This window comes from Cnephaeus nilssonii (assembly GCF_951640355.1).
Source record: "Cnephaeus nilssonii genome assembly, chromosome: 3".
Taxonomy (NCBI): Eukaryota; Metazoa; Chordata; class Mammalia; order Chiroptera; family Vespertilionidae; genus Cnephaeus; species Cnephaeus nilssonii.
Genome location: NC_137074.1, coordinates 105,339,328 through 105,355,364, shown reverse-complemented (window position 1 = coordinate 105,355,364; position 16,037 = coordinate 105,339,328). Strand labels below are relative to the sequence as shown.

The 16,037-nt window shown below is 38.6% G+C and overlaps 1 protein-coding gene across 2 annotated transcripts in view; it reads left to right on the top strand.

Moving 5' to 3' along the window:
• Positions 1-1,206: 1,206 nt before the first annotated feature.
• AGTR1 (angiotensin II receptor type 1) overlaps positions 1,207-16,037 on the top strand; it is a 51,560-nt gene continuing 36,729 nt past the window's right edge. The window contains exons 1-2 of one of the 2 annotated variants that reach the window (XM_079764194.1): positions 1,208-1,528; positions 11,145-11,228. The gene's annotated coding sequence lies outside the window, so the exon portion shown is untranslated. Of the gene's footprint in view, positions 1,529-11,144; positions 11,229-16,037 lie in introns of both variants that reach the window. The other variant, XM_079764195.1, reaches the window with a different exon arrangement.

Here is a 16,037-nt window from a genome sequence, read left to right as displayed (position 1 = left end):
TATGGTATATGTAAGTTTTTCTTCACCTCATTTTTGGATTGTTCATTGCTGGTGTACAGAGATAGAACTGATTTTGTATATTGATCTTATATCTTAAAGCATTGCTGAACTTGTTCATTAGTTATAATAACTTTTAAATTGATTCCTTAGGATTTTCTAAAAACAGTATCATGTCATTTGCAAATACTTGTACTTCCTCTCTAATCTGGATGCCTTTTATTTCTTTCATTCTTTTTTTTCTTGCCCAATTGCCCTGACTGGAACCTCTAGTACAATGTTGAGTAGAGGTGTGCAGGGCTGACATGGTTGCCTTGTTGATCTTAGATGCAGAAACTTTGTCTTTCACCATGGTGATGTTAGTAAGTTTTTCATAGATAGACTTCACAGTCTGAGGGAGTTCCTTTCTATACCTAGTTTGTTGAGTGTTTTTATCATGACAGGGTGTTGGATTTCATCAAATATTTGTTCTTATTTATTAAGAAGATACTGTAGTGTTGTTGTTTTTCTTGGTTCTATTGAAACGGTGTATTATATCAATTGATTTTTTGTAAAATAATTTTGCATTCCTATGATAAATCTCACTTGGTCACGGTATATAATCCTTTTTATGTTACTGGATTGATTTGCTGTCATTTTATCTATATTCATAAGAAATATTTACCTGTAAGTTTTTTTTTCCTGATATCTGGTTTGGGTATCAGGGTAACACTGGACTGATAGCATGAGTTGGAAATGATACTTCCTCTTTTGTTCTTGTAAAGAGTTTACAAAGAATTTATATTAATTCTTCCATAAATATCTAGTTATATTTTGTTATAAAAAGTATAACTTCTTTTATATTTAAAAAAAAATGAAATTCTGATAGCATGTCCAATAGGAGAAAAAAAAATTCACCCTTTAGCTGAAATTTATCTATGAGATGATCTGGGATCCACAACAGTAAAGCCCAAGTTTGAGTTACAGGAAAGAGGAGTTCCCCACTTTAGCCTTAAAAGTTTTCCAAGTTTAAAAAAAAAAAAAGAAAAGTAGAAGAGCATTACTCTCGGCGTGAACGGCTGCTGCTGGACCCCAGCTCTCCTCCATTTCTCAGTCTCCCCCCAAACGGGTTCCAGGACAGGTGGCACAGAGCTAAATAGAAGGTGACTGGGAACGGCTGCGGCATCACCCCGCTCCGCTCCGTCCGCAGCTGGAGAGGGAAAGGGTTGGCCGAGGGTCTCCCGGGGCGGGGCGGGGGAGGAGGGAATGCAAAACAGCCTCGCCCCGGGAGCCCAAGCCACGGCGACGCCCCACCCCATAAATTCCGAGCTGCCTCTGCGCTGACGACCCAGCTCCCGTCAGCCAGGGCCCCAGCCTCGGCGACGGGGTGCGTGAGCGGGCGCTCGGCGAGCGGTCCCCGCAGGGCTCTCGGTGGGAGCAGCCCGACGGCCCGGGAGCGGGGCCCGCAGCCCGGACGCCGGGGAGGCGCGCGAAGAACCGCAGCGGCGCGCCCAGCTCGCGACCCGACGTGCGCGCAGCGGCCCGGGCGCCGGTGAGTGGGTGCGGGCTGCGGCCGGGCTTGGGGGCGCTGGGGGCGCTGGGGCGGAGGTGGTGAGCTTCTTGCCAGGCGTCCTAACGAAGGGCCGGCCTGGGGGGCTCCTGAGGACCACGCAGAGCGAGTGCAGCTCGGGTCCGCGCCCGCCCGGAGCCGGCCGCCCTTCCCCAGATCAGGTGAGGGGCGCGTCTGGGTGGGGAGGGTACAGTTTGAGCCTGTTTGCTGCGTACCCCCCAAATGTCATTCCGATTTGACCCAACTCTTTCGAGGACAAGGGAGAAATCTGCAAAAATGGGATGAAACCAAGAAAACTCTCTTCCGGAGGCTTTAGCTAACTCCTGTCTCTTAACCCTGACCTGAAGGGAAGCGGTCTGACTCCCCGGGCGTCCATTTATTTTAAAGCTGTGCTGCTACTTCTAGGGCGAAATTGCAAAGATCTCCACACTCCCCTCTGCTTCCCAGGAGATGCCCTTGCGCTGCTCATCTACCTTCCGCCTCCCTGCAAACCCTACCGACGGGTCCTTGGCACAGGACGCCGCCCACCCTGGGGTAAACTCTCCCACCTTCAGGTTTCCTAAGGTGTCCTTTGATTCATCAAACTGGGGAAGGAAGAAGCCCACGTGTCTCCACACCTTAATCCCCGTGGCCTAGGCCAGGGCACATTCCTGAGTGGGGCTTTTCGAAGCTGGCTCCCCTCCTCCACTCCACCTGCCCGTTTAGTGCCCCACTCTCCAATGATCTTGACCGCCCAGCCCGATCTCTCCACAGGGCCAGGCTGCTGAGGTGTCCAGAAGACCTCGGCAAGTCTTTCCCAGACTGTCTCCTGCTGCCCCTTTGTCTTTGGACAGCTTTAGAGACCTGGCTATTGAATCCATCTGGGCCGTCTTTACCAAATCTCGGTTTGCTGATGGCTCCATAAATATCAAAACCCACTACCACACTCAGAAGCACTCCCTCTTGGTGAAAGTCTGGGATCACTTTCAGGACTTAGCTGCCTTTATTTCCAGTGTCATTCCAGAAGGAGAAAGGAACGGTGAGGGAGGCAAGAAACCTGGCACCTTGCTGTTCCATGTTTATAACTTTGCAGAACAACTTGCACCTCCTCCTGAAGGTGCCTCATCCCCAACATGTCTCTCTTGGTGGTTATTACCTGAGGGATCTGGGCCCAAGGCATTTGCTCCCCTTAGCGTAAGCTGCAACCCCTTGTAATCTTCCCTAAAAAAGAAATGGCCTGTTTCTCTGGTCTCCGTAGTGTTTCCCTAGCTCTAAAGGCCCCATGGGTAATCCCTCCTCAGGGCAGGGGAGCCCGGGAGCAGGGAAGAGACTCCCACTTAGCTAGCTGGGTGCTACTTCACAGCTCTGAACCTCAAGTCTCTGCACATAAGTTTCCCTCCACTAATAAAAGCCTTTGATTCCTTTTGTTTCTTATTTATTGTTTGAAAATAAGTCTAAAATAATTACCCTTTTAGCCCATGTTTGGCATTTTAAAAACTGTCAAAGTGACTCCCCTGATAAATGACCTGCTCTGGAAAATCAGTAGGTCTTTCTTTGCTGGCTCTGTGTCCGTCCCACAACTATGACTGGCAGTTCCTATGACCTGACCTGAGACCCTAGAGTGGCCCCAAGTCACTAGGTCTCAACATTTGCTAAAGGCAAGTGATTACTAGAGTTAAGTTTTTGTCTATTCTGTCTCTCCCTTCTTGTCTGACATCACTGGTCTTTGTGCCCATCATGAGGCCTTGATTTCTGGCTCAACTCTTCTTTGTCCTTGAAACGAATCAGCGGCTCCATCATCCAACACAGATGAAAACTGGTTTTCTTCCATTGATTCCACTGGTGCCAAATAAGATTCAACTTCTTTATGAGTTAGAAAGTGTCTTTCAGCCATTGTTGCTTTGGCCATGCTCCCAATCCTGAGAGCTCTGAGTTTAAATATTTTCTGTCACTTTTGAGCCTGGTTCAGTGTTCAAAAAACGACAGAACTGTGGCTTGCTCAGTTTTCTTATTGTGGCTGTTTTTCTAGTTTGAGGTAAGAATTGTATGAGTGCACATGATTTGGGTGTTTTGCTCCTGCATATACTGTTATTATTACTAGGGCTAATTATTTGCCCTATGCTCATGGGAAATTAATTAAAGAAAATTTAATCTGCTGCTTACCAAAAGGCCAGGTAAAATACCATTTGAAACTCATAGTTTAAATGCATGATGCATGTCTCCTACAGTTTTGTCTGTTGTCACAGTGTTCTTTTCAAGTGGCTGCCTGAGAGTTGCTGTATTTTGCTTTCAAATTTGCTACAAGATCGAATCCCATCACACTGGCGTGTCTGGGCTGCCCAGTGCAGGCTCCCGGCCTTTCTTCCCATGCTCATTTGTGTACCTAGTCCTTTTCCTTTTCCTCATGACTTCGAATGCCAGAGTCTCCCATGTAGGTTAGCAAATTAAGAATTTTATTCAGAAGTTTGAAGTAAATCCAAGAGTTGAGAGGATTAAAAAGCTGCCTTGAAGACACACTGTGGCAATAAACAAATCAGAGCCAGAGTAACAACATTAGACAAATGTTGAGGAGAAAGGCCAGGTTAAGAATGGTTTCTCCTCTGTTCACTCTACAAATCAACTTTTAAACCCATCGCCATTGAAAAGTGCTCATTCTTCTTCTTCAGAATAGGCTTCTCTTTCAAATTGCCTAAAGTTATCAAATTACGTGATTCGTGTTTCTTCTCACTAGGTGCTTATTCAAAGTCTAATAACACTTCCATAAGCAAAAGTAAATTTTATTTCATTTTCACTCTAAATTTAGTTATTACTTTATATTTTCTATTTTATTCATGATATGAATTTATCCTACCAAAAATCAACTCTTCAGTAGCTTAATCTATAAAGCCAACTTAAATCAAGTAGTATCTAAAAGGACTTAAGGTAATATTGAACTAATGTGGCAAGTGAGTGCCATCATCCTACCAAAGGTCTAAAATATGTTTCAATCACACCAAAAAAAAAAATCTAAAGAGCTATAAATTTGCCAGATGTGTCATTAGTTAGTGATTACTTTAATGGCAAGGTTGACAATTGGAAATAGAAAACAGTATATATTTAGAATAGTCATGGAAATGACAAGTGAATCTTGGTCTTAGCTCTGTTTGTATTCACATTAAAGTTTTGCTATTTGATTTTTATTCTCTTCGTAGTAGATGTCCATAGGGGAAAAATTCCCTTGTGTATGAAAACCAAATTGTCTTTCAAAATATTTCACTAACAGAATTCAGTATATACTACAAATACTGTAGGACTGTTTATTTTACATTATTCTTATAGCTCAATTTAGAAGCTTTTTTTTTTCTTTTGTCTGTTTGGTTTCTAAAATAGGTGCATCATCTAAATGTCTTAGGCATAAATAAATGTCTAGAATCAGCCAGTTCTTGTTAGAAGTTCCTTCCTGTACCCAAGAATACTTTAAATTGTATTGCTAGTCTCATGTTTAATTTTCTAACATTTACAAGTTTGGAAAATGGGTAAGAAATGCATATGCTTTGTTCTTCATATTTCAGGTCCCAATTCTAGATGTCTTAAAAATTTTAAATCACAGAATTAATAATCCTTTAGTTTGTGTCAATTCTCATGTGATTTCTCATTCATATTATACATATAAATGTTGCTTTGTTCCTTTACCAGATGATATGAAAATCTTATTTAGATCAGAGTAATTTAGTACTTTGAATGGTTAACTTCAGAGTAAGAGTATTAGATAATTACATATATGGTATACACTCTTAAAGGTAGTTTATGATTGCTAATTTGCTCTTTAAGCTTTCTTTAGATATTTCCCATGTTATATTAATCAAAGTCCTCTTATCTACCTTGGAAAATGAAGAATTTCACCTATGAAATACATAAGCTATAGTATCAACAATAGAAGATACTTACAGAGGGAATACTGTGAATCTAGTGATATTAAGCCCCCAAAGACACATCAAAGTAGAAAAATTATCTTTGTCCTAGAAAAATGTTGTTCAAGCTAAGTACATATTTAGATATGGGTTTCTTTAATCATCTCAGTACCGCTGGGGCAGGAAGCCATTTAAAAACAACTCTCCTCCTGTCCACCTATCAGACCAGGTGGAATGCTTCATGTGGTCACATTGCTTGGTTCCGTCACTTCCAAGATAACCATAACAGCCTTCCCCTCCCCATGGGATTATGACTCCTTTGACAGTATGGACCACATGTCATACGTGGGCCAAATATCTTTGTATTCTATTACTAAGTGCTCCACAATTACTTGCTTACTCTTTGTTGATTCTTTATTTTCTGCTAAAGCTACGGAAAATGTTAAATACTTTTTTAGATCCCTGTATTTTAGAAGAGAAATGGTAGAAACCATTTTTGTAATCTAATTTAAGTACATTATCCTGCTATAATACAATGACTTAAAATTGATGATGTAGTCTTACTAATTGGGGAATCAAGTATTAATTCCATTTTTTAGTCTGAAGCTATAATGGCAAGGAGCAAGTAGAGGAAAGAATAAGAAAAAGAGAAATGAAGAATAAAACATTGACATGGTTCTAAAGGTGTTAGGGAACAAGTAAAGCAAGTATATTACAATCACTTCGGGAGCGTTTTAACTTGAATACATGTTGTCTGCACGTTCCTTTCTGCCACTCGCCCCTCTTTCTCTTTGAGAACCACTGTATCACAGTTTAGAGAGCAACCATCCGCAGTTACCTCAGGTGTCAAGGTCCACAGACCAGCATCATGGATATCATCTAGGGGCTTGTTAAAGATACAGAATCTCAGACCCCACCTGGACTCATTGAATAAAAATATACATTTTTAACAAGATCCCCAAGTAATTCAAATGCCCATTAAAGTTAGAGAAGCACAACAACAACCTATGACTTGTTCAACTAGAGGTTATTTTCTTGTTTTGTTTTTTTTAAATAAACATTTTAAAGAAAGCCATTAGCATGTATAATGTGCTAAATATAGTGTTCAGCCTTTAAACATTTTTTATTTAATCTTCACAACATCTCTATGAAATATCCACTGCTTTATCCTCACTTTGTACATTAGCATTCTGAGTAATAAGAAGATAAGGAGCTCACCCAAATGCAGTAACTGGGAGATTCAATATTTAAACACAGGGATTCTGATTGCTATGCTCTTAGGTGCCCCCCCCCCCCACTGTATATTCTACACTCAGCTGCCTGCTTTTAAAGCCAACTAATTATTTGAGAATTTATTTTAACTTATGATGTGAATTCAGGTTCTGTTTCCATCGTGGGGAAAAAGAGAATCTATTTCATTTTAGTTGTAACATTTGCCTGTCATCTTACATTTAAGAACAATAATGAAGTCTACAAATTTCTTCTTTAGTTGGGAAATAAATACTAAAACTATGGCAGCCCATTTTAAAACTTAATGTTTGATATCTCTATTTTTTCTCATAACTTAAGTTTACCGTTTTTACCTTTTGGTGTTTTGATGATATGAAAAAAAAGTTCTCTCTTGATTTGAACATGTTATTCCTTATATACATAAACTGTTCATTCCAATTCAAATTATATATCATTCTTTCAACTTTTAATATAAACACTGATATACAAGCAACTGTTTACAAAACTCTAGTTGAATATAGTTACTAACCAGTCAGTCTGCAAGCTAGTGCTAACTTATTTAAGCCAGTGACTCCACAAATGCTTCCGCCTCTGAACGCTTCCTCCCAGGCATGTCAATTCTCTGACAGCTGTCAGTGGATCCGGCCGATGTCTGTTGTTTTGACAGGGGATCACTGATGTTGCTCAAAAGACTGAGGTGAGTCTGGGTTCCTTGTGATCATAGTTGAGAGGAGGGATATGTCATCAGGACTGAGAAGACACAATTTTCTCAGTCATGAAGGGACATATTCTCAGGAGACAGAATTTCACTAGCTGCTTGGATCTGGAACTTTAGATGCACAGGCAGCACTAATTGTAAATCATCTAACTTGTAAGTTACTGGTTAAGTCAAAATCCAGGGGAAGTAGTGTCCAGGGGACAGCCTGCACATAGCAGGCAGTTTTTCTTAGTGCTGACAAATTACACAGTGCAGTGATCCTCTTATGACCCTTTTGAGTCCTGCTCATCTCACTAAGCCCAAATATTTGTGACTGTGGCTGAATATAATATACACCAGTATTTTTTTAATAAATAAATGGAAAAAGTATCATTTTTTCCAGTAAACTTCATACATTTACAAGTTTATCATTACATATACTTCCTTCACATTTTGACCCAAATTATTCTTGTTATCCAGTTCAATTGCATTGTACCAACTTCTAAATCTATGTGGGTTTCCCCTAGAACAAGAATATGCCCTCACCCCAGCTTTAATAATCTAATTCTTTCCAATCAAATGATGTCACTTCACATAAAAGATGTTATACTATGATGTCTCTCAGCCCTTAACCATCACACAATTAATTGCTGCCACCTTATCAGGAATGAAAAAGAACCTGATATGATTGCTATGTAATGATTTCCTGAATGTGTCCTAGCCTCTGATCTACTAAGTCAGTGGTCGGCAAACTGCGGCTCTCGAGCCACATGCGGCTTTTGGCCCCTTGAGTTTTTAGCAAAGGCCAGTTTAGGAGTACCCTAATTAAGTTAATAACAATGTACCTACCTATATAGTTTAAGTTGAGTGCATGTACCTAAGTTTAAAAAATTTAGCTCTCAAAAGAAATTTCAATCGTTGTACTGTTGATATTTGGCTCTGTTGACTAATGAGTTTGCCGACCACTGTACTAAGTTAACAGAAGATATTTCTGATAGAAACACAAATCTATTTATATTTTTTAAAATTCCCATTAGGTTAAGCCGTATGATGGAACATTATACTGTATAGCCATAATGTATTTATATAAATATATATTTAATATATAACATATTTTAAAATATTTAATAGCAAAGAAAGGTAATCATAAGTGGATAAAGCAGTCTATAAAACATAAATCCTGAATGTGATCCAGTGTGCATATGTATTTGGTAGATTCTAGTCAAGGTTCTATTAAGGTCTTACTTAGGTCTTTGGTGTTCTAATAAAAAAAAAATTAGGTATATTGGCACTGATTTGTGAGTAAGATCGCCTATATGTTTTTTAAATGACTATGTATTTGTAGAACAGAAAACAAAGACTAGGAAATACATATAACAAATCTTAAAAGCTCTTGAAGGTTATTAAGATCAAGGCTACTAAGATCAAAGGTGACTTTTTTCTTTCCTTTTTTTTTTTCATGTGCTTTCAAAATTTCCAATAATGAACCTCTATTACTTTTATACTTCTTACTTTCTGTTTGTCTTAGAATTTCTGTTACTTTCCTTCTAACCCTCTCTAGATTTTAGATCTTAGACAACCACTACGAATTCTCTGAAGAATAACACTGACAAATCTGACCCATCTCTAATTTTTCCCCCTACAGTACACTAGAACTTCACAAGATTCCACAGAATTCACACCAGAGTGATATTTTATAAGAGAAGTTATCTTATGGGAAATTTCTTTTGCTATCAAAAAAACCCACAAAGAAATAGGGATAAAAATTGATCCTTTTAATGCCAAAATTCTTCTGTACAACGCTTCAGTAACGTTGATGTGTGTTGTTTTAAAAAAGTAACCCAATAATAATCTTTCTTATTAACTCTTCAGCTTAAAAAAATTCTTACATAAAAAAATCAAAATCCATAATGAAAAGCACTGATAAATGTTTTTTTGGCTACAATAAAAAATATTTTAATGGCTATGTAGTAAAAAATACCATAAACAAAATAAAAAGATAAACAGGAACTTGGGAAAGCAATTTGCCACACACTGCATGTAAAATGCCAGTTTTCTTAATATAAAATGAGCTCTTTAAAATAAAAAACAATGAACAACCAACTTGAAAAATGAGCAAAAGCCATGACTGGCAAACTTGTAAAAGAATAACTATGTAAACCAAGAAAGCAAAAAGAATCGCAGCCTCTTTTGTAACTAAAGAAATGCAAATCAAAGAAAATACATACTTTTTACTTATCCAACAGAGAAAAAAATTTAAGATTTGATAAAAGACAGATTTTTGGTTTCATAAATTAGTATAATTTTTGTAGAAGACATTTTGTAAATATCTTTGTAAAACTTAGAGTATACAAACAATTTGCTTCAATAATTATGTTTGAAACTTATTTTACTGATATATTCAAATAAATATAAAAATGCATATGTATAAATATCATTATTGAGGCATTTTTTTAAGCAGCCAAAAAGGGAAACTGAAAAGAAAAAAATCAAACAAACCTTAAGTCCATTAATAGTGGACTGGTTAAATAAGTTATTACGTATCAGTGCAATGAATATAATATAGCACAGTACTCACAATGAAGGAGGCAGCCCTGGCTGTTTGCTTAGTGGTTAGAGCATCAGTTTAAGGACTGAAAGGTCACAGGTTTGATTCCCTGTTGAGTGCATGTACCTCAGTTTCAGGTTTGATCCCTGTCCCCGTTCAGGGTGAGTTTGGGAGGCAACCATTCAATGTATCTTTCTCTCATCAATGTGTCTCTCGCTCTCTCCCACCCCTTTTCCCTCACTTCCACTCTCTCTCTAAAGATCAATGGGGAAAAAAAATCCTCAGGTGAGGAATAAAAATTTAAAAAACACACGAATGAGGCAGATTTATATACACTGATGTTGAAAGTTCTGCTAGCCATATTATTAAGTTAAAAATAATAGAGCAAAGAGTAGAATAGTAAAATGTTAATAGGATGTGTAAAATTTAAAAAAAATGTGGATATAAACATGTATATGCATATAAATATATTTTCTAAAAGTCCTAAAAGGATACATAAGAAACTATTAGTAGGAAGTATCTCTCGGAAGTGGATCCAGAGAGACAATTGGAGAGAGCTAGGAGACATGTACTTTTATAGTATACTCCTCTGTAACTTGACATTTATCTCACATGCATATATTCTATGAACTATAAAAACAAAGATCTTTTAAAATATTTTTTAAATGATGGTTCAATAACACTGTTTAAGCTTTGTATTAAAAATAAGTATTTATCAAAGTTTAACTAGATTCACAAGTAAAAATCGAATCTATTATATTTATTTTTTAAATAGCTATATTTGTTTTGTGGAATTATGATCATTCATTTCTTATTTTTATTTAAATCTATTTTCTTACATTTCAATAATGCATGTGCATTCTTTGTATAAAACGTTGAACCAATTTAAGTGCCACCATCCAGTGATAACCACATTTATATTTGGTGGTATATTTCTTATAGTTAGTAGTTATGTCTATAGAAATGTCTTAGAATAAAACTGCAATATTTTACATGAAAATATTCTACTTCTTATTCTCTAATGTGTGTCTACTAGAGCTGGGGAGGATGTGGAGCAGAAGCAGAGGATGAGATCCCATGACAGGGTAGCCATTCAGTTCAGCCTGATTCTGTATAAGGTGATGTCCTCAGTGGGGACCAGATGACTTCATTCCCTCCAAAAACACTCATAAAATGTAGTGTTAATGCTTGCTCTGTAAATTAAAAAATAAAATCTGACCATATTTAGTGAATCTCACTAATTTTTTTTTCCAGATCTGGTAAACATAAATTGGTCTAAAATGGCTGGGCCTTTATCTGAGTAAGTCACTGAATCCATCCCAGAAGCTCTGCGTCCAGGTAAATACCTTACACCTGTAGCATTGTATCTGTCAGGAGTTTTCTGTAATGCATCAACAGTAGAGGTAGCACAAGAAGCCACACAAATCCCTGTCCAGTGACAGAAACAGAAGAAGCAGAAAAGAGGGAAATTCCAGTCTTACCCTTCCAGTAGACAGCTTAAGAACACGTATATACTCCGAGGAGTTTAAGTGCAGATGGTGTCAAAGTTACCAGGATATCCAGGTATAAACTGATGTTAAACCATGTGAACGATCTGCAGTCCCTTGTGACAGGGACTGCCTCCCAGTGGGTGATGGCTCTCCATGCGGCACAGCTCTGAGCTTTGGAAGAACCAGGGGAATGCTGTGCCCTCTCATTGCCACAAGATGGGAGAATTGTCCTTCGAGATGCCCCAGCATTGACTTCCAGAAGCACATCAACCTTAAAATTTGATCTGCTCACCTTCTGAAAAGCCACATGCCTCAGTCTCATTCTCACAAAGGCTCCCTTACTCCATTAAGAAATAGGGAAAATTGCACTATGAGGTTGGAGATAGAGGCTCCCTTTAATGCCCATGCTGGCTAAGGCCCTGCTATGCAGAAGTCCCTGGAGTAACAGGGCATCACACTCAGAACCTTTGTTGTCCCAACTCCTGTCAAATGAGTTTCATACAAATAAAACTCCTGAGTTTACCCAGCTTGCAAGATTTTTTTCCTGATAAAAACTGAGCTCAAAGAGCAAGCCCTCAGCTTCCCAAATAACAGGAGCGACACTCCCTAATCCCTCTAGGGCGAATGAAAAGAGTAGCTTCCCCCTTCTGATTATGTGTGATTGCACCTTATCAAAGTAGAAGGTAGCTAGGATAGGTGGTGGGAAGGTTGACAAACTTCCTGGGACTTGATTATTTGCTGGATTGGCAAGTAGGAAATGCTTGCTGGAGGGCACTCCATGGTGGTGTTAGGAAACTATTTAGGACTGCTTTAATCTTGGGAGATAAAAATAGCAACATTCCACAGAGTTCTGTTGCTGAAAATCTTTAGGGCTGTGTGTGTGTGTGTGTGTGTGTGTGTGTGTGTGTGTGTGTGTGTGTGTGTGTGGTTAAGCCTAGGAAGCTACACTGTGCATATTTTCAGCAAAAATCCAGCTCTGGAGAAAGTGTTTAAAATATATGTCCTAGTTAGGAAGTCACTAAGACAAGAAGCTTTATTTTACCTCCTAAGGAGCTCTTGGTCCCTAACAGCCCACCTGCCTGGCTGTGACAGAAGCAGGACAGTGATGCCCATAAGGAGGCTGGGACCAGCTGCCCTGTTGCATGTTGGAAGCCCTCAGTTTCTAACATTCACAACTGCATTTTGCTTACAAATAGCAAAACATTGAAGAAAACATTGTAAAATGTAAAGCTTTTTTCAAATTTTTAAGTTTGAAATGAATAAGCAAAACATGCTTAATTCTGAGTTATTTTTTTTGTTTGTTAAAAAATCAATGCTGCCCCATGTGGGTGGCTCAGTGGTTGAGCATTCACCTATGAACCAGGAAGTCGTGGTTCAATTCCTGGTCAGGGCACATGCCTGGGTTGTGAGCTTGGTCCCCACTAGGGGGCATGGGGAAAGTAGGCAATCAATGGTTCTCTCTCATCATTGATGTTTCTATTTCTATCTCCCTCTCCCTTCCTCTCTGAAATCAATAAAAATATATTTTTAAAAAACGATGCTATACCAATTCTGCCACTAACTAGCAATTTTACCTTTGGTTTCCTGTGAGATAATCTCCAAAGCCCCAGCCCAGCCCATGGGCATTATATTGAAATACAATTTTATAGGACCAAAAGAATTTCGGTTGAAATCTACTTATGAAAATGGGGGAAACCTGATTAGGATAGTTAAAAGAATAAAGACCATATTCAGTGTCTTAACACCTATAGACCTGCACTGTTCAATATGGTTGCTACTTGCCACATATAGCTATTTTAATTTAAATATGAATTATTTATAATTAAATGAAATTGAAACTTCAGTTTTGCAGTTGTATTAGCTACATTTCAAGTGCTCAGTAGATGCATATGGTCAGTGACTGCAGCAAACTTCTATTGGCAAAAAGACTGTATGCTTTCTTAAACTTATTTGGAAATTTAAAATCATTTTTAAATTCCAATTTTCTGAGTAGTGGGTTATCTGGTATACGGTTCTCACAGGCACCCTTTTCTTTTTCCTGTTTATTTGCTTATTAAAATACATGAAATTAAGTCTTTCATGAAATGACACCTAAGGATCTTCAATATCAAATTTTCTTACAATCCAGTCAGTAGCAATAGAACCGATGTGTATAGATGTACCAAGGCAGCATGTTCAAAACATTGTCACCTATACAGAATCTGCTCAGCTTTGAACACCCTCCAAGAGTCCAAACTTCCTATACATTTGGCAGATGGAGCAAAATTTTGAAAACATAGCCTAGAGGCCTTAGCTCCTTAGACCAGCTCTAAAAATAGCTGATAAATTTCACAATTGCTATACAAAAATTCTTTTTGAGAAGTACTTAAAGTTGTGGTTGTTTTTTGTTTTTTTTTTATCAGGCTTATCAAAAAACGTCACCCTCTAGTAATCAAAAACTATTCCATAAGCTTGAACTTATTTTGAAAATATGCAGCAATACAGCCCTGGCTGGGTAGCTCAGGTGATGAGAACGTCATTCCAATACACTAAGGCTGTGGGTTAGATTCCCAGTCAAAGCACATACAAGAAACAATCAATAAATGCATAAATAAGTGGAACAACTAAGCAATATTTTGCCCTGGCTGGTTTGGCTCAGTGGATAGAGCATTGGCCTGCAGACTGAAGGGTCCCAGGTTCAATTCCAGTCAAGGGCACATGCCCAGGTTGCGGGCTCAGTCCGCAGTAGGAGGCATGCAGAAGGCAGCCGATCAATGATTATCTCTCATCATTGATGTTTCTCTATCTCTCCCGTCCTCTCTGAAATCAATAAAAAAAATATATTAAAAAAACATACTGCAATACCATTTAAGAGAAAACATATATAAATGTCTCAATTTACAGAACAAAAATTTCATCATGTGAATAAAATTCTTTCCAAGAAATCCCTGAAACAAACCATTCAGAGTAGAGCCATTCCTTGGGCAATGGTGTCTCCTAAGCATGACTATTATCAGTCTAATGATACCCAGAACCATGTTAATATCATCTTGGAATTAACGTACCTAGAATATCTAATTATAGAGAGGACGGCACTGAAGCCACAAAGGCAGAGGCTTGCCCAGAGCCATGCAGGCCATTCCAGGACTTCTGGCTCCCAGTCCGTGCTCCTTCCATTTCATCCTTCTGTGCTTCCAGGATGTGATTCCAAACTGACAGCATCCAAGGAGCTTCAAAAAAATACTGCTGTCTGTGCTTACCCCAGATTCCTGATTTATTCATTCAGGAATGTAGCCTGGGCTCTAACACTTGGAAAATATTCCCAGGTGATTCTAATATATGGACGTTTGGGACTTGTCAAATGGAACATATCAAATGGGAGAATTTCAGCCCTGTAGGTTCCTGCCTTTTTAAAAAATCAATAATTATAGTCATATTAGTGAATATTATTTTTGGCTAATAACCTATCTGTACAGCCTCTAGCTTACTGTTCCTAATTCACCATGGACTTTTAAAAAATGCTAACTAAACCTAGTAAAACTGGATACAAAATAAAAATAAATCTGTGCTCAGTGAGAATCAGGTTCCTTCATCTGCATACACTTTGGTATAGTCTTAGCATCTTATAAGCCTTTGTCAGGTGCAGCCAAGTAGGGAAACAGTTTGGCAATTCCTTATAAACTTAAATAAATGCTTATTAACCAACCTCCCCTACTTTCTGGTATTTACCTAGGAAACATGAAAATATATGTTCACACAAAGACCTAAACATGAATATTTATATGCTTCTTTCATAATTACTGAAAACAGCTTCTTTCATAATTACTGAAAACTGGAAATAATCCAAATGTGTACCCACAGGGAAATGGAAAAAGACACTGTGCTCCATCCACATGATAAAATGCCACTCAGAAAAAAATAAAAAATAAAATAAAATGCCACTCGGCAGTGAAAAGAGCAAACTAGGGCTACACCCAGTAAAAGAAGCACACAGAATATGCTACATGCTGTGTGATTCCATTTATATGACAGTCTGAAAAAGGCAATACTATTGGAACAGAAACCAATCAATGACTGCCAAGGACTGGGATTGGGAGGAGGAGATAAGGAGTGTAAGGGATTTTGGAGAGTGATGAAAATATTCTGCATATTGACTGTAATGGTTATTACACAGCTGGATACATTTATCAAAACTCATCAAACTGTACTTTAAAAGGGTGAATTTTACTAGTGTGTGTGTGAGTATGTATATATATATATATATATATATATATATCCTCTACACTAATAAAAGAGTAACATGCTAATTGACTGTACCTTCGCAACACCCACCAGCCAATCAGGAGTGAGTATGCAAATTAACTCAACAAAGATGGCAGGTTAATTTGCATGCACAGGCGCCAAGGGGCCAGGGGTGTGCCGCACCACCCCAGCCATTCCAGGCCTCTGGGCAGCATGGGAAGGCAGAAAGGTGGCTCCGGCCAGAGTGAAGGCGGTGCTGGCAGCCAGGGGAAGGAAGGCCCATTCTTGCATGAATCTTCATGCATCATGCCTCTAGTATATAATAAGAGGCTAATATGCAAATCGGCTGAACAGTGGAACCACTGGTCGCTATGATGCGCATTGACCACCAGGAGGCAGACACTCAACACAGGAGCTGCCCCCTGGTGGTCAATGT